Here is a 25,222-nt window from a genome sequence, read left to right as displayed (position 1 = left end):
GGTTACAATAATAGCTAGTGCCTCAGTATGCAGTCAAGTTGCCGGTGACAATACAGACAGCCAGAATCCCGGCTAACAGGAGCTATTCCCACTTGTGGGTGTCCAAGACACCCATAGAGTGGGAACAGAACCTGTGCCGAGCGCAGCGAGCCACCAAGCCCGCAGAGCAGCGAGCACGCAAGGGGACTCGTAGCGCTCACCCCGCTGCTGGCATACTGATGATCGGGATGCCGTTGTCGGTATACTGGCGCCTGGCATCCAGATAGTCGGTAAATCCTACTGATCTCAGCACCTCCACCAAGAATATACTTCCTAGCAATAACTAGGGTTAGCTTGGGAAAACCGTAATTACCAACTTATTGTTTTCCTAGCGAAACTGGACATGTACAAACATTTTTTTTCCGAAACGTATCATTTTATTGATACATGTTACCAATAACACTTGTTGTTACAATCCAATAAATTAGAATTACTCCCATTACTATCCCTTTAGTAAACAACCTCCCCCTAGATGACAAATCTATAGCAGGTTACTACTATAAACCCAATAACAATCTTGCATCTACATTTCAGAAATACTTGGGAGGTCGATGATCCTAATTAATTGCTACATTTCAATTAACCTCCTTAAACTCTGGCCAGGAGTTTATATTTATTTTTTTTTATATATAAAATCAGTTTGTGACAACTTGGCCTTCACTCCCCCTCATCAGATAATCCCTTCTTGGAGATATATTTTAGCCCCTTTTCCCTCTAGTTAAACTGGTACCTGTAAATGGACTCTTATAATAGTATATTGTGCTATGCAACCATTACATAAATAGATCACTGGGAATTTTATATAAAAACCGTGGTGCACATCAGTGACGTGCGGTGAAGTCAGTGGCTGGGGAGGCATTGGCAGCTAAACACCACCCCCCATACCCCCCTCCCCCATTGAGGAAAAAAAAAAAAAAGTGCAGTCCCATAAAAACCAGCACCAGGCAGAACCAGCCAGGGGGGATAATGCCATAGCAGGGGAGACACTCAGTGTAGTGTGCCCCTGCCATGCCATTAAAGTGCTCCCCAAGCCAGTCAGCCCAGGGCTGGAATTCCTCGGAAAGCGGGGCCCTCCAAAAATTAAAATGGGGTCCCCCCTCCCGAGCAACAACCAGCACTGGGCTGATAGCCCAGTGCTATGCCCCGCACCCCTGGTGGCGGTGGGTGCGGGGTTCATTGTATGTTAATATTGTTCTTTACAGGTGGCCTACAGGTCCCAGCAAGCCAGCCCCAGCATGCTGGCACTTAAAGAACCACAAGTGCCAGCATGCCAGACAGAAAGGGACCGCTGGCACCTGTAAAGAAAATATAAAACACACACACACACACACACACACACACACACACACACACACGTCTTTAAAAAAAAGTTTTATTACTCAGGTTCTTCACCTGGAAGGCGGCGGCCTTTAAGTTCTTTTGCATGGCCGCCGCCTTCCCAGGGTTTCCGGAGTCTTCACCTGGTGGGCGGCGGCTGTTAAGTTCTTTTGCATAGCCGCCGCACATCCAGGACTTCCACGGTGTCTTCTTCTTTCTTCAGGTGCTCTTCACTGCTCCTCCCCCGCCGGACTGATGCCGATGCCTCGCGCTGATTTATATAAATCAGCCGGAGGGGGCGGGGCAATGACGTGGCGAGCCGTGATTGTCTCGCGGTGGCCATCTTATTAAAAAAATTACGGTGAGGCGCCGTTTTTTAAACTAGTACCGCTCCACTGCCAAACTCTGCAGAATGGCAAGCAGGGATCTCGGATCCCTGCCTGCCGCGTTCCGCTGCCACCGCCACCCGCACCTCCGCCGCATCCCCCCGCTGAGCCCACCAAGTGATGACAGCTGTTCCAGCGACGGATCCGCTGGCCAATCACTGTGTTCTCACTGACAGGGGCGTGCTTTCATGGTTGAAAGCACGTCCTTGTATGAAAGCGGAACCTCTAATGGTGCCGCTTTCCTATGTAAATTCAATGGGCTTTTACTACCCATGGCTTCGCCCCGCCCGCGCCCGCCCCCACACACTTCCCATTCAAAATGGGAGGCACAACGATCAGTGCCTCCCAACCCCATTTTACACCATCATAATGATTAGAATAATATAAAGGAGATACTTATAACACAGAATATGTGTCATAAGTATCTTCTTTGTATTATTTTAATCATTAACGACAGGGGAGGCACTGCCTCCCCTTCCTGCACGTCCCTGGTGCGGGTGGTATTAATGTGACCGCCGGTCAGCTGACCGACAGTCACATGACCTCCTCCACCAGCCCGATGGCTCACTATCCCGATGGTCAGCATGCCGACCAACAGGGACTATTTCCACTCGTGGGTGTCCACGACACCCATAGAGTGGGAATAGAACCCGTGGCAACCGCATGTCGCCACCGAGCCCGCAAGGGGCTTGCTGCACTCGCCCCTCCCCGCCTGGATCCTGGCGTCGGTATGCTGCCGGGATCCCGGCGTCGGTAAGCTGACCGGCGGTCTCCTGACCGCTGATCAGCAGTACTACACCCCCTGGTGCACATGGGGCCTGATTCTGATCTGGATGCAAAACCAAAAAAAGCAAGTAACTGTTCACGTGGGCAAAACCATGCTGTACTGTAGGAGGGGAAAATGTAACACCTGCAGAGACATTTAGATTTGGGTGGGGGGTGTCCAAAATGAAATCTAAACTGCAGTGTAAAAATAAAACTAAATGTGTGGGCTACATGCAAAAGCAACCAGTAAAATTAATGTATTTGCTCCCCTTGCATTGCAACATGGGGGGGGGGGGGTAATTCAGATCTGATCACAGGGCTGCTAATTTTGCTGTCCTGCGATCAGATAGTTGCCGCCTCCAGGGGGAGTGTAAACCCACCGTGCAAGCGTGCAATCGCATGTGTATGCCGAGCTGCGAAAATCCACTTTGTACAGTCTGCGCGCAGCCCAGGACTTACTCCTCCAGTGCGATGAGAACAGGCTGATCTGGACCGGAGCCAGACACCCTCCCTGAAAATGCTTGGTAATGCCCAAGTTTTTCCGGACACTCCCTGTAAATGCTCAGTTGCCACCCACAAACGGCAATCACCTTGCGAATGCCCGTGCGATCTGATTTTTCACTCCATCCTGTCGCTGACCGGCGATGCCCATTGTTGTTGTCCGACGCGCATGCGCATTGCGGTGCATACGCATGCACAGTTAGGACCTTAATGCACAGCAGCGATTAGATCTGAATGACGCCCATGGTCTGCTTTTTTGTTGTTGCTTTTCTTCCAAATCAGATCCAGGTCCATCGACAAGCCCTGAAGTCTGCAGGGTCTTTAAACCTAAATAATGAAGAGCATCATCTGCTATAAAGTGCTGTAACATCACTGTGGTTGAATTTTTTACGCAACATCTCTCAATACACTGGACAACGCATACAGTATATATACACTGCTCAAAAAAAATAAAGGGAACACTAAAATAACACATCCTAGATCTGAATGAATGAAATATTCTTATTAAATACTTTGTTCTTTACATAGTTGAATGTGCTGACAACAAAATCACACAAAAATTATCAATGGAAATCAAATTTATTAACCCATGGAGGTCTGGATTTGGAGTCACACTCAAAATTAAAGTGGAAAAATAAGAATTTACTCACCGGTAATTCTATTTCTCGTAGTCCGTAGTGGATGCTGGGTACTCCGTAAGGACCATGGGGAATAGACGGGCTCCGCAGGACACTGGCCACTCTAAAAGAAAGATTAGGTACTATCTGGTGTGCACTGGCTCCTCCCTCTATGCCCCTCCTCCAGACCTCAGTTAGGGAAACTGTGCCCGGAAGAGCTGACACAACAAGGAAAGGATTTGGAATCCAGGGTAAGACTCATACCAGCCACACCAATCACACCGTACAACTCGTGATAACTATACCCAGTTAACAGTATGAATAACAACTGAGCCTCACTGAACAGATGGCTCATAACAATAACCCTTTAGTTAAGCAATAACTATATACACGTATTGCAGAAAGTCCGCACTTGGGACGGGCTCCCAGCATCCACTACGGACTACGAGAAATAGAATTACCGGTGAGTAAATTCTTATTTTCTCTGACGTCCTAGTGGATGCTGGGTACTCCGTAAGGACCATGGGGATTATACCAAAGCTCCCAAACGGGCGGGAGAGTGCGGATGACTCTGCAGCACCGAATGAGCAAACTCAAGGTCCTCCTCAGCCAGGGTATCAAACTTGTAGAATTTTGCAAAAGTGTTTGAACCCGACCAAGTAGCAGCTCGGCAAAGTTGTAAAGCCGAGACCCCTCGGGCAGCCGCCCAAGAAGAGCCCACCTTCCTCGTGGAATGAGCTTTCACTGATTTAGGATGCGGCAGTCCAGCCGCAGAATGTGCAAGCTGAATCGTGCTACAGATCCAGCGAGCAATAGTCTGCTTTGAAGCAGGAGCACCCAGCTTGTTGGGTGCATGCAGGATAAATAGCGAGTCAGTTTTTCTGACTCTAGCCGTCCTGGAAACATAGATTTTCAGGGCCCGGACTACGTCCAGCAACTTGGAATCCTCCAAGTCCCTAGTAGCCGCAGGCACCACAATAGGTTGGTTCAAATGAAACGCTGATACCACCTTAGGAAGAAATTGGGGACGAGTCCTCAATTCTGCCCTGTCCATATGGAAAATCAGATATGGGCTTTTACATGACAAAGCCGCCAATTCTGACACACGCATGGCCGAAGCTAAGGCCAACAGCATGACCACCTTCCACGTGAGATATTTTAGCTCCACGGTCTTAAGTGGCTCAAACCAATGTGATTTTAGGAAATCCAACACAACGTTGAGATCCCAAGGTGCCACTGGAGGCACAAAAGGGGGCTGAATATGCAGCACTCCCTTAACAAACGTCTGAACTTCAGGCACTGAAGCCAGTTCTTTTTGAAAGAAAATAGACAGGGCCGAAATCTGGACTTTAATGGATCCCAATTTTTGGCCCATAGTCACTCCTGACTGTAGGAAGTGCAGAAATCGACCCAGCTGAAATTCCTCTGTTGGGGCCTTCCTGGCCTCACACCAAGCAACATATTTTCGCCATATGCGGTGATGTTTTGCTGTCACATCCTTCCTAGCTTTTATCAGCGTAGGAATTACTTCATCCGGAATGCCCTTTTCAGTTAGGATCCGGCGTTCAACCGCCATGCCGTCAAACGCAGCCGCGGTAAGTCTTGGAACAGACAGGGCCCCTGCTGTAGCAGGTCCTGTCGGAGCGGCAGAGGCCATGGGTCCTCTGAGATCATTTCTTGTAGTTCTGGGTACCAATTTCTTCTTGGCCAGTCCGTAACGATGAGTATAGTTCTTACTCCTCTCTTTCTTATTATCCTCAGTACCTTGGGTATGAGAGGAAGAGGAGGGAACACATAAACCGACTGGTACACCCACGGTGTCACTAGAGCGTCCACAGCTATCGCCTGAGGGTCCCTTGACCTGGCGCAATATCTTTTTAGCTTTTTGTTGAGGCGGGACGCCATCATGTCCACCTGTGGTCGTTCCCAACGGTTTACAATCAGGTTGAAGACTTCTGGATGAAGTCCCCACTCTCCCGGGTGGAGGTCGTGTCTGCTGAGGAAGTCTGCTTCCCAGTTGTCCACTCCCGGAATGAACACTGCTGACAGTGCTAGCACGTGATTCTCCGCCCATCGAAGAATCCTTGTGGCTTCTGCCATTGCCATCCTGCTTCTTGTGCCGCCCTGTCGGTTTACATGGGCGACCGCCGTGATGTTGTCTGACTGAATCAGCACCGGTTGGTTTTGAAGCAGGGATTCTGCTTGACTCAGGGCATTGTAAATGGCCCTTAGTTCCAGAATATTTATGTGTAGGGAAGTTTCCTGACTCGACCATTGTCCTTGGAAATTTCTTCCCTGAGTGACTGCCCCCCAACCTCGGAGGCTTGCATCCGTGGTCACCAGGACCCAGTCCTGTATGCCGAATCTGCGGCCTTCGAGAAGATGCGCACTCTGCAGCCACCACAACAGAGACACCCTGGCCCTCGGGGACAGGGTGATCAACCGATGCATCTGAAGATGCGATCCGGACCATTTGTCCAATAGATCCCACTGGAAGATCCTTGCATGGAACCTGCCGAAGGGAATTGCTTCGTAAGAAGCTACCATCTTTCCCAGGATTCGCGTGCAGTGATGCACCGACACCTGTTTTGGTTTCAGGAGTTCCCTGACCAGGGATGATAATTCCTGGGCCTTCTCCTCCGGGAGAAACACCTTCTTCTGTTCTGTGTCCAGAAGCATGCCCAGGAACAGCAGACGCGTCGCAGGAATCAGCTGTGACTTTGGGATATTCAGAATCCAGCCATGCTGATGCAGCACTTCCTGAGATAGTGCTACGCTGACTAGCAACTGCTCTTTGGACCTCGCCTTTATCAGGAGATCGTCCAAGTACGGGATAATTATAACTCCCTTCTTTCAGAGGAGTATCATCATCTCGGCCATTACCTTGGTAAATACCCTCGGTGCCGTGGACAGACCAAACGGCAACGTCTGGAATTGGTAATGACAGTCCTGTACCACAAACCTGAGGTACTCCTGGTGAGGTGGGTAAATAGGGACATGCAGGTATGCATCCTTGATGTCCAATGACACCATAAAATCCCCCTCTTCCAGGCTTGCAATAACCGCCCTGAGCGATTCCATCTTGAACTTGAACTTCCTTATATAAAAGTGTTCAAGGATTTTAAATTTAGGATGGGTCTTACCGAACCGTCCGGTTTCGGTACCACAAACATTGTGGAATAGTTACCCCGCCCCTGTTGAAGGGGGGGTACCTTGATTATCACCTGCTGGAGGTACAGCTTGTGAATAGCTGCCAGTACTACCTCCCTTTCTTTGGGAGCAGCCGGCAGGGCTGATTTGAGGTAACGGCGAGGGGGAGTGGCCTCAAACTCCAGCTTGTATCCCTGAGATACCACTTGCAGCACCCAGAGATCTACCTGTGAGCGAACCCACTGGTCGCTGAAGTTCCGGCGACACGCCCCCACCGCACCTGGCTCCGCCTGTGGAGCCCCAGCGTCATGCGGTGGACTTAGAGGACGCGGGGGAGGATTTTTGTTCCTGGGAACTGGCTGTCTGGTGCAGCTTTTTCCCTCTTCCCTTGCCTCTGGGCAGAAAAGAAGCGCCTTTGACCCGCTTGCCTTTTTGGGGTCGAAAGGACTGTACCTGATAATACGGTGCTTTCTTAGGCTGTGAAGAAACCTGAGGTAAAAATGTCGACTTCCCAGCTGTTGCTGTGGATACGAGGTCCGAGAGACCTTCCCCAAATAATTCCTCACCCTTATAAGGCAAAACCTCCATGTGCCTTTTAGAATCAGCATCACCTGTCCACTGCCGAGTCCACAGTACTCTCCTGGCAGAAATGGACATTGCATTAATTCTAGATGCCAGCCGGCAAATATCCCTCTGTGCATCCCTCATATATAAGACGACGTCTTTAATATGCTCTAAGGTTAGCAAAATAGTATCCCTGTCGAGGGTATCAATATTATCTGACAGGGTATCGGACCAAACTGCTGCAGCACTACACATCCATGCTGACGCAATAGCAGGTCTCAGTATAGTACCTGAGTGTGTATATACAGACTTCAGGATAGCCTCCTGCTTTCTATCCGCAGGCTCCTTTAAGGCGGCCGTATCCTGAGACGGCAGTGCCACCTTTTTGACAAGCGTGTGAACGCCTTATCCACCCTAGGGGATGTCTCCCAACGTAACCTGTCCTCTGGCGGGAAAGGGTACGCCATTATTAACTTTTTAGAAATTACCAGTTTCTTATCGGGGGAACCCCACGCTTCTTCACACACTTCATTCAACTCATCCGATTGGGGAGAAAAAGCAACCAGTGGTTTTTCCCCTAACAGAATACCCTTTTTTGTGGTAACCGGGTTAATGTCAGAAATGTGCAACACATTTTTCATTGCCGTAATCATGCAGCAGATGGCCCTTGTGGATTGTACATTTGTCTCCTCGTCGTTGACACTGGAGTCAGACTCCGTGTCGACATCTGTGTCTGCCATCTGAGGTAGTGGGCGTTTTTGAGCCCCTGATGGCTTTTGAGACACCTGGGCAGGCACGGGCTGAGAAGCCGGCTGTCCCACTGCTGTTACGTCATCCAACCTTTTATGTATGGAGTTGACACTGTCGGTTAATACCTTCCACATATCCACCCACTCTGGTGTCGGCCCCGCAGGGGGTGACATCACACATAACGGCACCTGCTCCGCCTCCACATAAGCTTCCTCATCAAACATGTCGACACAGCCGTACCGACACACCGCACACACACACACACACAGGGAATGCTCTGACTGAGGACAGGACCCCACCAAGTCCTTTGGGGAGACAGAGAGAGAGTATGCCAGCACACACCACAGCGCTATATAATCAGGGATTTACACTAACACAAAGTGATTTTTCCCTATAGCTGCTTTACATATACAGTTTGCGCCTAAATTTAGTGCCCCCCCTCTCTTTTTTACCCTTTGAGCCTGGAAACTGCAGGGGAGAGCCTGGGGAGCTGTCTTCCAGCGGAGCTGTGAAGAGGAAATGGCACCAGTGTGCTGAGGGAGATAGCCCCGCCCCCTTCTCGGCGGACTTCTCCCGCTCTTATATTTATATTATGGCGGGGGATTTTTGCACATATATAGTTTTTTAGACTATATTATGTGCTGTTTGCCAATGTAAGGTACTCTAATTGCAGCCCAGGGCGCGCCCCCCCCCCCCCCCCCAGCGCCCTGCACCCATCAGTGACCGGAGTATGTGGTGTGCATAGGGAGCAATGGCGCACAGCTGCAGTGCTGTGCGCTACCTTAATGAAGACCGGAGTCTTCAGCCGCCGATTTTCAGGATGTTCTTCTTGCTTCTGGCTCTGCTAGGGGGACGGCGGCGCGGCTCCGGGACCAGACGACCGAGGCTGGGCCTGTGTTCGATCCCTCTGGAGCTAATGGTGTCCAGTAGCCTTAGAAGCCCAAGCTAGCTGCAAGCAGGTAGGTTCGCTTCTCTCCCCTTAGTCCCTCGTAGCAGTGAGTCTGTTGCCAGCAGATCTCACTGAAAATAAAAAACCTAACAAATACTTTCTTTACTAGAAGCTCAGGAGAGCCCCTAGTGTGAAACCAGCTCGGGCCGGGCACAGATTCTAACTGAGGTCTGGAGGAGGGGCATAGAGGGAGGAGCCAGTGCACACCAGATAGTACCTAATCTTTCTTTTAGAGTTCCCAGTCTCCTGCGGAGCCCGTCTATTCCCCATGGTCCTTACGGAGTACCCAGCATCCACTAGGACGTCAGAGAAAACACACTACAGGCTGATCCAACTTTGATGTAATGTCCTTAAAACAAGCCAAAATGAGGCTCAGTAGTGTGTGTGGCCTCCACGTGCCTGTATGACCTCCCTACAACGCCTGGGCATTCTCCTGATGAGGTGGCGGATGGTCTCCTGAGGGATCTCCTCCCAGACCTGAACTAAAGCATCCGTCAACACCTGGACAGTCTGTGTTGCAACGTGGCGTTGGTGGATGGAGCGAGACATGATGTCCCAGATGTGCTCAATTGGATTCAGGTCTGGGGAACGGGCGGGCCAGTCCATAGCATCAATGCCTTCGTCTTGCAGGAACTGCTGACGCACTCCAGCCACATGAGGTCTAGCATTGTCTTGCATTAGGAGGAACCCAGGACCAACCGCACCAGCATAAAGTCTCACAAGGGGTCTGAGGATCTCATCTCGGTACCTAATGGCAGCCAGGCTACCTCTGGCGAGCACATGGAGGGCTGTGCGGCCCCCCAAAGAAATACCACCCCACACCATTACTGACCCACTGCCAAACCGGTCATGCTAGAGGATGTTGCAGGCAGCAGAACGTTCTCCTTGGCGTCTCCAGACTGTCACATGTGCTCAGTGAGAACCTGCTTTCATCTGTGAAGAGCACAGGGCGCCAGTGGCGAATTTGCCAATCTTGGTGTTCTCTGGCAAATGCCAAACGTCCAGCACGGTGTTTGGCTGTAAGCACAACCCCCACCTGTGGACGTCGGGCCGTCATACCACCCTCATGGAGTCTGTTTCTGATCGTTTGAGTAGACACATGCACATTTGTGGCTTGCTGGAGGTCATTTTGCAGGGCTCTGGCAGTGCTCCTCCTGTTCCTCCTTGCACAAAGGCGGAGGTAACGGTCCTGCTGCTGGGTTGTTGGCCTCCTCCACGTCTCCTGATGTACAGGCCTGTCTCCTGGTAGCGCCTCCATGCTCTGGACACTACGCTGACAGACACTGCAAACCTTCTTGCCACAGCTCGCATTGATGTGCCATCCTGGATGAGCTGCACTACCTGAGCCACTTGTGTGAGTTGTGGACTCCGTCTCATGCTACCACTAGAGTGAAAGCACCGCCAGCTTTCAAAAGTGACCAAAACATCAGCCAGAAAGCATAGGAGCTGAGAAGTGGTCTGTGGTCACCACCTGCAGAACAACTCCTTTATTGGGGGTGTCTTGCTAATTGCCTATAATTTCCACCTGTTGTCTAATCCATTTGCACAACAGCATGTAAAATTGATTGTCAATCAGTGTTGCTTCCTAAGTGGACAGTTTGATTTCACAGAAGTGTGATTGATTTGGAGTTACATTGTGTTGTTTAAGTGTTCCCTTTATTTATTTGAGATATATATAGATATAGATAGATAGATAGATAGATAGATAGATAGATAGATATCTATCTATCTATCTATCTATCTATCAGAATCAGCTTTATTGGCCAGGTGTACTCACGTACACTAGGAATTCTTTGTGGTACAATGCATCGCCAAGCAGCAACATGGAGGAGAAAAAGTAGCATACATTACACATATGAGTTCATACTGCACATATGCAACTGTACAGTAGACATATTATACATTTAAGACAAAAAAACTAAGGCTGCTTGGCAGAGCAGCACCGAGGCAGCCATCCACGGCGCCAACTAGAACTCACACAATGCACATAATACAGAAGATTTAAGTATTACATCAAAAGATAAACCACACAGACAAAGACACAGAAAGAATAATGCATGATTGGTGTAGGCATTTTGAGTAATAACCTCCAGGGGTTGAGTATTCCACCATCACAAGGCACCAGGTGCGGCAGCCATCTTAGGCGCACTGCGTAGGATTACCCAGGGAGGAATAGTCCACCCCTAGAAGAGAACACAAAATGGGGAGATTGCAGAGTCCTTAAGTTCAGAGTAGGGTTCCAATAAAAACATCAGGTCCACGCATTTTTCATCCCATCCACAAGCGCACCAGATAAGGCAGCCATGTTGGGCGCACTACAAGGTTACACAGTGGGAGATGAGCCATACAGGGGCCAAATGCATGTATGGGAGAACTGACACGTGTGTAGGAGTATGCTATACCCTGCATGGAAAGATCCAAATGAAGCACACCCCGCCCACAGGGGAACCATCCGAGGCAGCCATGTTGGGCGCACTGCATAGGTTACTGCTGGCAGGGTGTGCAACCAATGGAGGTACACATTACGGGAATAGCACCCAGTGGGGTGGAAGTACCGTGTAAGAAGAAAGAGAAGAGAAAGACACATTTGCAGGAAAACTGTACTACAGGTTGAGTATCCCATATCCAAATATTCCGAAATACGGAATATTCCGAAATACGGACTTTTTTGAGTGAGAGTGAGATAGTGAAGCCTTTGTTTTTTGATGGCTCAATGTACACAAACTTTGTTTAATACACAAAGTTATTAAATATATTGTATTAAATGACCTTCAGGCTGTGTGTATAAGGTGTATATGAAACATAAATGAATTGTGTGAATGTACACACATTTTGTTTAATGCACAAAGTTATAAAAAAATATTGGCTAAAACTACCTTCAGGCTGTGTGTATATGGTGTATATGAAACATAAAAGCCTTCTGTGCTTAGATTTAGGTCCCATCACCATGATATCTCCTTATGGTATGCAATTATTCCAAAATACGGAAAAATCCCATATCCAAAATACCTCTGGTCCCAAGCATTTTGGATAAGGGATACTCAACCTGTAACATTATTTTGTGAAAAAGATAAATGTCCTGGTCTCATGAGAGCAGTGCGGGTGGGTGTGAGAATGTGGGGTGCACACTAATGTCCAATGGAACTGACCCAGCAAAGTCTGGTCCTGATGCGCACGTCCCTCAGTTCCCTGCTGAGCTTGAGGGGTAGTCCCGGGGGCAGTCATGATGTTTTTGGACACAGAAGTAGTAGGCATTGGTCCTGGTGTTCTCATGGCAGAGGTGAGGAGAGGCCACATAATGTTCCAGATTTCTTTCTTGATGCTGTTCAAGGTTTGTTTAACTGTTTTTTTAACTGTTCATTTTCAAGACGCTTAGAGAAGGAACGCTTTGAGTATTGGAACGCACAGCTGACATGCACAGCTGTGCATGGTTGAAGTTACAGATATACTATATATATATATATATATATATATATATATATATATATATATATATATATATATATATATATATATATATATATATATTTTTTTTTTTTTTTTTTTTTTTTTTTATATAACATAATATACATATTCCCAGGTAGGTTGGCACACTCAATCTTGATCTTTACAACTGCCTGGGGTGCTCACCGAATGCTTCTCAAATGATGGCATCCATCATAACATTGTATTTGAAATAAGGTGCACTAACCAGGAACTTCTCATCTTAAAGTGAAAAGCAATGTTTATTACTCACAAAGCACCACAGAGTCAAATACATATACACACATACATACATACATACATACATACATACATACATCCATCCCCAGTAATCAGGGTTTCAATGTTAGTTTCCTGGACTAATGCAATACTTAGCAGCAACTGCTGCTTTAGTTATTAATTATAGTAATACTAGTTAAACGCCCATCAAAATTACAGACACATGGGGCCAAATGTAATAGAGTGAGAGTTTCAAAAAGTGAGAGATGTAGTAAGGTTTTGCAGTTTTTTTTAAAGTGGCAATCATTTACACAGCAAGATTAACCTAGTTTTGCAGTGTAAATGATTGCCACTTTAAAAAAAAACCCTGAAAAACCTTACCAAATCTCTCACTTTCTGAAACGCTCACTCTATTACATTCGGTCCCAGGGCTGTATTATATTAGGAGGGCAGGCCGTACTCATACAGGAGCTGCCGGGTGATGCTGTATAGCTGTAATGGGCAGGATATAATGATGCTGCACTCAGAGGTGTAGCTACCTGCCATGGTGCCCGGAGCAAGGGTATGTTTCGGCACCCCTTACTCTGTATTGAAATGTGGGCATGTTACATTGGAAAAGAAAAAATATTTAAAAATCCTAAATTGGTGACGGGGTCTGTTCTAGACCTTGTGGATCTCAGGGCAAAAGTTTCCCCATGTTTAAAATAGGGACAGTACACACCTAAGGCGCGCAACAAAAATAAAGGGGCCTGGCTTCATGGGAAACGGGTATGGCCACAGAATAAATCCAATTCAGATTGCAATTTACAGTATTGTCCGTTATTCACATTACACCAAAATAGTGTCCGTTTGTCACTTTACGCCACACAGTAGAGCCCCTTGTACACGTTACACAACACAGTAAAGCCACTTATACACGTTATGCCACACAGTAAAGCCCCTTATACATGTTATGCCACAATAGAGCCATTTATACACGTTACACCACAGTAGAGCAGCTTATACATGTTAATGTGCAGCTTTTAATGCAGAGAGAGGTGCTGCAGCAGCAGCTGGGACAGAGAGAGGTGCTGCAGCAGCAGGGGCAGAGAGTAGTGTAGAAGAACAGAAGTAACCCTGCTGCACAGCTACACGCAGACATTGAGACATATAAAGAGGGAAGCAGAGCTCCTGCATGTGCTGGCTGTCAGTGTCTCCTGCTGCCGCCTATGTCCTGCCCTGTTCCCTACATAGTCTCCGAGTCAGTGTGCGCCCTTCTGCTTCTCCTTCACCTGCTCTGCAGCTGCCTGTACAGCGGCCCATGGTATAGTGGATGGAGGGAGGGGTGCAGGCGGCTATGCACCCTCAAACTTTTCCAGCACCCGGATCTCGTGCTCCACTGGAGCCACCCTCACTACACTCCTGGCTGCACCAGGGGCGGATTGGGAACTAAAAGTGGCCCTGAAAAAATTTCAAGAAGTGGCCTCATGTTTGATCACCAAATCAATGAGAGGCGGAACCAACACCAAAGTAGGCGGCATTAGTACACAGGGCCCCCTGTTGTCAGCCCAGGTAGCAAGTCATACTCTGATTACGAATACTGTCTCAATACAAAGTTTTTTCAGTGAATGCATGATAACTAAGAATTATAGCAAGTCACGCTGTGATATCACACACTGGGCACAATGTCAGAACATGGGAGCCCTGGCCTGGGTTAGCAGTTTTACTATCCACGTGGACATCTATGGGGAATAGTAACCTGTGGTGAGCAGAGCAAGCCCGCGAGGGTACACATTTTAATGTTTTGAACAAGTTTAATGATGTTTTGAAGCAGTTTAGTTATGCTAATCTAGGGGGTCCCATGTTCTGTACTTGAACCCAAACACTGTCCCACCACACAGCGTATTCAGTGACTGCACACTAATGTGAGGTCAACCAATGCCTCTACAAATTTTTTTACATATCTCCATGTAAGCATAATGATACATGGCGCAACACATGGCACATAACGAATCTCTAACCTTTTGCCTTTTTAACCCAGATTGTGTACTTTTTCCTGCATTTTGCATCTTAATTCAATAACATTGTGCCGAGTACTTGGGATTAGTATTTTTGCTGACCCCTCTACAACCTACACTACATAAGGGACCCTTCTATACCCTCCACCACTACATTACTGACCCTTCTACATTCTACACTACTGACTCCTCTACACTACATTACTGACCCCTTTACACCCTACACTGCATTACTGACTCCTCTACACAACATCACTGACCCCTTTACACCCTACATCACTGATCCCTCTACATCCTATGCTACCGACACCTCTATACCCTACGCTACCGACACCTCTATACCCTACGCTACAGCTACAGCTACTACTGCCCATCAAAAACCATTGATAAAACGACTGCCATAGTGTGCTCCAAAGCAGCTCCAAAGCATTACAGTAAAGTACCACCTGTTGGGGATCACTGCATCCATCATGTAACCCCATCACCAACACCTATCCCCATTATATACCAGACCACACGCAACTATTCAGGCATGGTGGAATTTGTGGCTGTAAAGCAGAGGCACAAGAAGCTCCAGTATTGTGTGGTGCTACTATGTTAATGTCACAATGCTTACATAGGACAAAGGCTCATTGCAACAGTACATCATACAATGTCACCTGCAATAAGGGTGTCACTATATGCACCCAATACTACAGAAATAAAATAAAAATAAAAATGCCCCTGTTGTGTCTGTACCCCCATACATGGCAGCAACGACACACCCTGCTGCTGCTGCACAGATGATGGAACTTGCAAGTAAGCTTCGCTGCCTGTTGCATGTAGCAGCAGTGAGTTCCTCCTATACAGCGTTCTCTCAGTGCTGCTGCAATTCAGTGTAGACGCAGCCAGCAGGAACGAGGATCTCCCGCCGAACCGCTTTCATCTTACACTGAAGTCAGAACACGGCGGTTGATGGAAAAACGCTGGATGCCGAGGTGCGGAGCTCCTCTCCCTCTCTTACTCTGCTCCTCCCAGAGTAGCGGCCCGGAACCTAAGAGAGGTCAAGCATGAGGTGCTCAATTCGGAGACTGAGCAGCACTAAAGCAGTGGTCTCTGTGTTTACTGATCGGACTGGGAAGCTGGAGCTGCAGAAAGGAAAAGGCGTAAGCTGCCTTGAAAATGACAAGCACAACTGCCCCATCCCTCTCCGGGCCAGAAGTCTCGGCAATCTCCCTTTGATGGTTGCCCCGTGTGTGTTGTGACGGGGGGGGGGGTTGCAAATGGGGGGAGGGGGGTTTGGGCTCTGAGCGGAATGATACAGGAAAGGGTAGCCAGTGTGTGTGTGGAGGGGGGGGGGGTTGGGGCTTTGAGGGGAGAGATACAGGGGAGGGGAGGAGTTTGGAGCCACGAGGGGAACCTGTGGAAGTGTATTGGATGTTAGTGTATTGGAATGCTTATATTTGTAGACACTCCCTTACTATTCTGTGTAAGCCTGAATCTTCAGTGATGGTCCCTGGGACCAGGGGGATGCTGGGAAGTGGGTGGTCCAGTGTGCAGTGTGCCTGGAGTTGGTGAGGGAATAAACAGCACAGCAGTGAACTCACATGTCTCTGTGTCCTGATGACTGGATTTACAAACATATGAACAAAACATGGTGTCAGAAGAAGTTTAATTTGCACTGCTAGTGCTCTCAGAGTGTGAAAGAATCTTGCAGAAGTCTGTAAGGCTGTGATAATCGGTGTCTGCAAAGCCTGCCGTGTGCTGCTATCTTCAAACAGTGAGTAACCATGGATAAACTAGCTCCTCCAACCGGCATGCTGATGTCTGGTAACTTGTCTGAAAACTGGAAAAGATTTAAGCAAAGGTTTAATATATATCTTGCTGCATGTGGAGCGGATTCAGAGGCTGACAAAACGAAGGCATCCATTTTCCTCCATGTGATAGGAGAGGATGTGCTGGACATTTATAATAGTTTTCAGTTTGCTGAGGGGCAGAATATGGTGCTATCTTCTATAATGCAAAAGTTTGAAGATTACTTTGTGCCAAGGAAAAATGTGACATATGAAAGATATGTTTTTCATATGTGATCAGAAGTCTGTAGATGGATTTGATCAGTATGTTACAGAGCTGCAATCACTCAGTAAAACCTGTGAGTTTGGTGATTTAAAGGATTCACTGATTAGAGATCGTATTGTCTGTGGAATACCTGATAATGGACTCAGAGAGAGACTGCTGAGAGAGCAAGTCCTAACACTAGACAAGGCAGTGACTATGTGTAGATCTGCAGAAATAACTAGATTTCAAGCCAAAACGTTACACAGGGAAGTTGATGCTAATGTCCATGTAGTGCAGAAAACAGAGCCATGCAAACCTCCATTCTCAAGAATGCAGCAGTCTAAACCACAGTCTAATAAGGAAATGTGTAGTAGATGTGGAAATGCTCACAATCCTAAAATGTGCCCGGCTTATGGTAAAACCTGCATGAAATGTGGTAGACTTAATCACTTTGCCAAATGCTGTAAAATTAAAAGTAAAACAACCAAAGTGCATGCTGTTAAACAAACAGATGAATTATTTGTGGATTGCATTAAAATTTGCAGTGCAGATAAGAAAGAATGGATTGTCCCTTTAACTGTGAACGAGATTGTCATTCCCTTTAAGCTTGATACTGGTGCGCAGGTGAATTTGATATCATTTCAAGACTATAAGACTTTTAGAGTAAAACCTAAAATTCACCCAGCCAAAGTGAAAGTTACAGGGTACACTGGGGAGGAAATTCCTGTGAAAGGTACATGCTTAGTGACACTGAAATATAAGGGACAACAGTTTAAAACATCTCTACTGATTGTGGATAAAAATGTGCAACCGATTCTAGGATTAAGTTCCTGTGAGAAACTAAGCTTGCTAAAGAAAGTTTTTATGGTGACATCACAAGTAGAAGATGACTGCAAATCGATGTTTACAGAATACAGAGACTTGTTTGAAGGTCTAGGTTGTTTGCCTGGAGAGCATAAAATAAATATAGACACGCAAGTTTCTTCAGTGATACACCTCTGTAGAAAAGTGCCGTTTGCGCTGAGAGAAAAACTGAAACAAGAGTTAAATTGCATGGAAGCCTTGGGTGTGATACAGAAAGTTGATGAGCCTACTGAATGGGTAAGCTCCTTAGTAATTGTTGAAAAGAAAAATGGACAACTCAGAATATATGTCTAGACCCCAGAGATTTAAACAAAGCTATTAAACGAGAACATTTCAAACTACCAACCAGAGATGAAATCATGTCACAATTTGCAGGAGCAAAATGGTTCAGTAAATTGGACGCATCTTCAGGATTCTGGCAAATGAAGCTAGGTGAGGCCAGCTCAAAGCTTTGTACATTTAATACACCAGAAGGTCGATACAGATTTCTTAGACTACCATATGGAATTTTGTCTGCTCCAGAAGTATATCACAAAAAGATACACATGATTTTTGAACATATTCCAAGTGTTGAAACAATGATGGATGACATTATTGTCTGGGGATCTACAAAGGAAGAACATGATTCTAGATTGAGACAAGTAATGGAACTTGTCAAGAAAGTGAATCTAAAGCTAAACAAGGACAAATGTGAATTTGGCGTGAATACACTTACCTTTATGGGCGACGTGGTCTCGGATCAAGGTGTAAAACCAGACCCAAGGAAAATATCAGCCATAGTGAACATGGAACGTCCTAACAACAAAGACGACGTCAGAAGATTCCTAGGGATGATTACTTAGGAAAGTTTATTTCTCAACTCTCTGAATGAACAGCCTCTCTTAGATGGTTGTTGGACAAAGATAACGAGTGGATGTGGTCACATGAACAAGAAGAAAGTTGGCAAAACTTGAAACAGATCATTACAGAGCAACCAGTGCTAAAATTCTTTGATCCTGCGAAAAGAATAAGAATTTCAGCAGATGCTTCGCAATTTGGCCTAGGCTCAGTGCTGTTAAAGAACATGAGGATACATGGCAACCAGTAATCTATGCATCAAGAGCACTGACAAGTGCTGAAACAAGGTATGCTCAGATAGAAAAAGAACTTCTAGCGATCACATATGCATGTGAGCGATTTCATCAGTTTGTGTATGGTCAAACATTTACAGTGGAAACTGACCACAAGCCAATGGTAGCTATCATGACTAAATCATTGCATGACTGTCCCATGAGAATTCAACGAATGCTTATCAGACTACAGAAATATGATGTACATTTGCTGTACTGTCCCGGCAAATACATGTACATTGCTGATACACTTTCTCATGCTGTGGACATAAGTGAAGGTTCCAAAAGTCTGATGGATGAATAGAGAGAAGCCTATGTTAATTTGATCGTAGCTTCTCTACCAGCGTCTCTTGCAAGACAAGAACAGATTAGGAAAGAAACTGAGACAGATGACACAATGAAAAGTATTGAAAGATATCATTCTGAGATGTTGGCCAGAAGAAAAACATGCGTGCCCGCTGTCTATCCATGATTATTGGATGTACCGCAGTGACCTTACAGTTGTCGATTGTATTATTTACAAAGGCAATAGGTTTGTCATACCTGCACGACTAAGAAAAACTATGCTGTGCAAGATACATGAAGGCCACTTAGGAGAAGAAAAATGTAAGCGGAGAGCGCGTGAAGTTATGTATTGGCCAAGAATGAACCAAGACATAGCACAGACTACAGCTACATGTGAATTATGTCTTAGACCGAAACAACAAGTTGAGCCACTGAGTCCTCACACAGTGCCAGCGAGACCATACCAGAAAGTTGGCGCAGATTTGTTTGATTGTAATGGGAAAACGTACATTGTCGTGACAGATTATTACTCTAACTACCCTGAGGTAAAGACACTACATACAACTACTAGTAAAGCCGTAATCAATTGCATGAAGTCAATCTTTGCAAGGCATGGTGTTCCTATGGAAGTGTTCACTGACAATGGTCCTCAGTTTTCCAGTGCTGAATTTAGACAATTTGCTGAGGAGTGGGAATTTGTCCATACTACGTCAAGTCCCCACTATCCACGCTCAAATGGGTTGGTGGAAAGTTCAGTAAAAACTGTAAAGAGTCTCATGAAAAAAGCTCAAGAAGGTAAAGAAGATTTCTACAAAAGTCTTTTAATCTACCGCAGTACACCTTTACAGAATGGACTTTCTCCTGCACAAATGCTGATGGGAAGGAGGATTAGAGCAAATCTCCCGATACATGATGAACTGCTTAATACACATAACTCAGCGTTGGTCAGACTGAGTAAAGAACGTCAACAAGCGAAACAGAAACTGTTCCATGACAGGCGAGCAAAAAGCTTATCTGATCTAAAATCGGGTGACCAAGTCCGTCTCAGAGATCATGAGAAAGGTATTTGGGTGCAGAAAGGTATTGTGCAAGCACAAGTAGCACCAAGATCCTATACTATACGTACAGAGCGTGGAACGGAAGTAAGAAGAAAATCGGGTGGATTTAAGATCTCAACCTTACCATAATGAAGACAACATAACTGAAGAATACCCTTCATCTGACATGTATGATGATCCTGATAATGGTGAACAAACCACGATTCTAGAAAGGTCCAATATGGTCGATGAATCGCAGACTGTCTATGAAATACCCAAAAGGGAAATACGCAGACCTGAGAGACTCATTGAAACGTGTTAGATGATGTTCTTAATATGACGTTGTTAATGGTTGCATTGAAGCGTACAGGGCTAATCTGTGTAAGCCTGAATCTTCAGTGATGGTCCCTGGGATCAGGGGGATGCTGGGAAGTGGGTGGTCCAGTGTGCTGTGTTCCTGGAGTTGGTGAGGGAATAAACAGCACAGCAGTGAACTCACATGTCTCTGTGTCCTGATGACTGGATTTACAAACATATGAACAAAACAGTGTCGCAGAGCTTTTGGTGCAGTGGGAGGGAGGGAAGAGAGCACAGCAGGAAAGGACAATCGAGAGTGGAGGAAAACAGAGGGCCTGGACTAGAGTGACAGGAAGAAGAGAGCTGCCACTCACTGCATGGCCATGTGTCAGTCTCTGCTGCGCTGTTCTGTCTAGGCGGGTGCCGGCCGGGTACTGGAGGAGCTCTGTCTCCAATGTTTCACAGTTGCAGAAGCACAGAGCTCCTCCAAACTGCTGTTGCTGACATGCCCCGACGGGCTGCCTATGCCTGTCGGGATCAGGAATTATAGCGAGTGTCACTCACGAGCCTCTGGGGGCGTGTCCACATACTGCATTCAGTTCCGCACTCCCGCTGACCTCCCGGGAAACTTCCCAGTGTCTTCAAGGGCCGATCCAGCCCTGTACTGCACTATATACACCAGTACTGGTCCATCTAAGCTCACCAGCCCCCCGCAGAGCTCCCAGTCACTCTGGGGGTAGAGGACACCGGTAGCCACCAGCAGCTGGCCAGTATCCTGCCCCTCCATTGGCACGCAGTGTATAATTATATATATATATATATATATATATATATATATATATATATATATATATATATATATATATATATATATATATATATATATATATATATATATATACATACATATATACATATATACACACACACACACACACACACACACACAGGGGTAGTCCCACACTCTCACCCAACATAGGTAGCGGCTGGGGTGCCAAATCTAAGCCTGACCCAATCAAGGAGCCAGACTCATAGTACAATACAATGTTTCTCCACATACAGTGGAGAAAGATAGCACTCTCCAGACTTGCGTAATCAGTATAAGCACCAAAGTGATTTATTCAAAAAAGTTTTTTGGTTCCATACAAATTCATGTCAGAAAAAATGGTTCCTATTGTGCGCTGCTGATGATGTCACTGCTGTATGGTATTCTGTATTGACTGGCAACGACCTTGAGAAAGGTCCCATTATGGGACCGAAACATTGGTGAGCCCTTTCCATTTTTTCTGACATGAATTTGTATGGAACCAAAAAACTTTTTTGAATAAATCACTTTGGTGCTTATACTGATTACGCAAGTCTGGAGAGTGCTATCTTTCTCCACTGTATGTAGAGAAACACTGTATTATATATATATATATATATATATATATATATATATATATATATATATATATATATATATATATATATATATATATATATATATAGCAACTACGCCGGTTATCTGCCTCCTCCTCCTCCTCACCCGCATCATCTGCAGCCCCAGCACGACTCAACCTTCTCCCGGTCACCGCACTGCTCAACCGACGCAGGGTCTCACCTCTTCCTGCCAGACTGATACACCTTCTCTCCCCGCCGGTAAGTGGCCACATGTGTCCCAGATACCTCCGCTCTAAGCACTGCTGGACAGTCTGGTGTTTCCTGAATCCGTTTCCTAGTTACTGTTGTTACAGAGTCCTGGGTTGGCAAGTAACCTGAGGCTGCAGCATAGTATATGGAGGAGCGGATGCAGAGTATACGGTAAATGGCGGGAGCAGTATATGGAGGGGTATAGGGGTGCAGTATGTATATTGGGGCAGTATATTGTGGGGTGTGCAGAATATGGAAGAGGATGGGGGTGCAGTGTATATACACGTGACTATATTGAAAAAATCTGCATCTCTCTTTCCACAATGCCTATCTGCCCATACCACTCCACTCTCCCCAGTCCCCATTTAACCCAACCCCTCCCCCATGTCCTGTCTGCCCCAAGCCTCCTGCCCCCTTTCTTTATCCCCCTACCCCACTCTCCACCCCCCAGTCCCTATCTGCCCCTACCCCCACTCTCTCTCCCCAGCCCCCTCTCTCCGTGTACATGAAGTGTGAAATAGATCAGTATTATTAATATTACCAGCTGCAGGTTAGGAGGCTGTATCATCTCCCTGCAGTTTCACTTTCAGTTTGAGCTGTGTCAACTAATAGAGGTGAGGAGCAGAGTTGCCTTTTATTATTCACATTCTCCGATGTTTGTGGGACCGCACATGTGCAGGACCCATTTCGCATATGTGCAAAATGAGTCCTGCGAGACTGCATGCATTGTCCACAAGCCACAGCATAATTTGGGGGTGCTGAGTGCATCGTGGGGGGGTGCCCAAAATGTGAGTAGATCTGATAGACTCAGATCTTGCTGTGGAAGCAAGATCTGTGTCCATCTCTGAATAACCCCCACAGTGTCTTGCTCAGACTGAAGGTATTACAGCTTGGAAACTTGTTTGCTCAGCAGATACTGGAGTCAGAGAACAAAAGCAAAAGTGTGTATGGAATCCTGAAGGAAGGCTGATTGAGACTCTGAGGATACTGTAGGACAGGGGGCTGAGGTAAGTTACAGGACAGATTACTTGAACATTGGAGATTTAAGTCAGGTTCAATGACAGAGATTCAAATGCACCGCTTGCCCACTGCTGGGATTCTATACGAATGGGCATCTATCAGAGCTATTCAATTGTTGCTCCACTAGCATTTAACGTGCCTGACAGCTCTGGGTTTAGTCACGTAAAGTAGCTAAACCCATCTAAAGTACTGCTTTGAGCATCCAACCTCCCGTTTGGACGCTTAAAGTGTCAACTTAGCGCACGGTTCCTTTGCACCTCAGGAGGCTCTGAGAAGAAATGTCACCCCCGCAGTGAATTAATGTCTAAATGGAGCAGCAATTGAATGGGTTTATTTTGCGCCCCCTATTGGTTGTTGTAGGGGAAAACAATTGAATTGACCCCTGTTCCAGCAACATTGCAAGTTTTTTCTCATACTGTACCTCAGAGGTGCACAGGAGAAATTTGCAATGATTAACTATTTTAATGGGCATACATGTACACAGCTAAACATTACATTACCGTGATGTTTGGAAGCACATCACCCTGAATTGGATAGCCCCTGTCATGGTGAACACAAAACAATAAATATCTACTGTTAAAAATACAAGTTAGAAATATAATTTGACGGCAGATAAGAACCACTTGGCCCATCTAGTCTGCCCATGTGTATACACACACGGGTTTATTTTTGCCTGCAGCCAAATAACCTACCAGTATATTTTTGGGTTGTGGGAGGAAACCAGAGTACCTGTGGGAAACCCATGCAAGCACAGGGAGAATCTACCACACAGTTAGGGCCATGGTGGGAATCGAGCCCAAGATCTCAATGCTGTGAGGCAGTAATGCTAACCATTACATCATCCAGAATGCTGTACTTATTATTTAAAATGGTAATACTTAGGCCCAGATTTATCAAGCCTTGGAGAGTGATAAATTGCACGGTAATAAAGTACCAACCAATAAAGTACCAACCAATCAGCTCCCAACTGTCATTTCTCAAACACAGCCTGTAACATGGCAGTTAGGAGCTGACTGGCTGGTACTTTATCATCGTGCAGTTTCTCTCTTTGCAAGGCTCGATAAATCTGGGCCTGTGACAACTTGCTTTCATACATAGTCCCATATCTAGAATCAGAATTATAAACTGTTCAAGCATAAATCTAGTAACCCTGAGAACAATGACTTTGAAGAGGTGAATACACTAAAGTCATTGAACGAGGTGAATAAACTAGAGTATTTAGAAAACTGCCAGCATAAATCTGGTGAAAGGTCAGCGCGGTCACACCCAACAGATGTGCGACTACAGTAGTTGTGTCATGCAAGTTGAAAATAAAACACATAATTCAGAGCTATTATGCTCAACTATTCAATGAAAATAATACCGCTTTCACACGAAACCCTCGGCTTTATCTCGGCTTGCACCAGGACCACTGAACACTGGTTGAAGCCAGGGTTTCAGTATTAACCCTCTTTCAGACGTGTCGGCTGGACCCGGATTATTCCTGGGTCGTCGCTGTTCTGACTAACAGTGGGTGCTTGGAGATTATGTCATCTCCAAGTGCTATTGGGTCTGCCTATTGGATCCTTATAGGCACGACCCAGGTTAATATTTTTACAATACAGGTGACCCGGGACGGTCCAAGCAATAACCCTGTTATACTCCTTTCACACCGCACAAATAACGCGGTATCGACCCGGCATATTGCCGCGTCGACACGGGTCAGCATGCGGTATGAAAGGGGCAAAGCCGAAATCACGGGTCGCCTGACCCGTCAATTCAACCCGGGAATAAAGCAGTGTTATACCCGGGATGAATACCGGGTCAGTGGCTGCGTAAACGGGCTCCCAGGTTGATGCGTCCCGGGACCCGTTTACTACAGCAGGGAGAGGCGGCGCGGAGAGGATCTCATCTCCCAGCGCTTGCGATCACTTCAGCCTATTCGAGTCCGGATTTGACGTCATACACCCGCCCAGCGAACACCTGTGTTTATTCAGACACACATGCATTTTTGCAAACACTCCCTGAAAACGGTCAGTTGACACCCAGAAACGCCCCCTTCCTGACAATCTTCTTGCGGCCGTCAGTGCGACTGAAAACTTCGCTAGAACTTGTGCAAAACAACAACTGCCCATGTACCCGTACGTCGCTCGTGCGTATTGTGGTGCATACGCAGCAAAAAAAAAATTGTTCTCTGGTGGACAAAACCATGTGCACTGCTTGGT

General features: G+C 46.5%; 1 protein-coding gene across 5 annotated transcripts in view; it reads right to left on the bottom strand.

Moving 5' to 3' along the window:
• LOC134927917 (serpin B6-like) overlaps positions 1-25,222 on the bottom strand; it is a 143,237-nt gene that overhangs the window by 54,722 nt on the left and 63,293 nt on the right. Inside the window, exon 1 of one of the 5 annotated variants that reach the window (XM_063923039.1) lies at positions 3,098-3,296. The exons of the other annotated variants lie outside the window; for them this stretch is intronic. The gene's annotated coding sequence lies outside the window, so the exon portion shown is untranslated. Of the gene's footprint in view, positions 1-3,097; positions 3,297-25,222 lie in introns of those variants that run through there. 5 annotated transcript variants of the gene reach the window in all.

This window comes from Pseudophryne corroboree, chromosome 5 (assembly GCF_028390025.1).
Source record: "Pseudophryne corroboree isolate aPseCor3 chromosome 5, aPseCor3.hap2, whole genome shotgun sequence".
Taxonomy (NCBI): domain Eukaryota; kingdom Metazoa; phylum Chordata; class Amphibia; order Anura; family Myobatrachidae; genus Pseudophryne; species Pseudophryne corroboree.
Note: the sequence above shows the minus strand (reverse complement) of the source record. Positions and strands in the feature narration are given on the sequence as shown.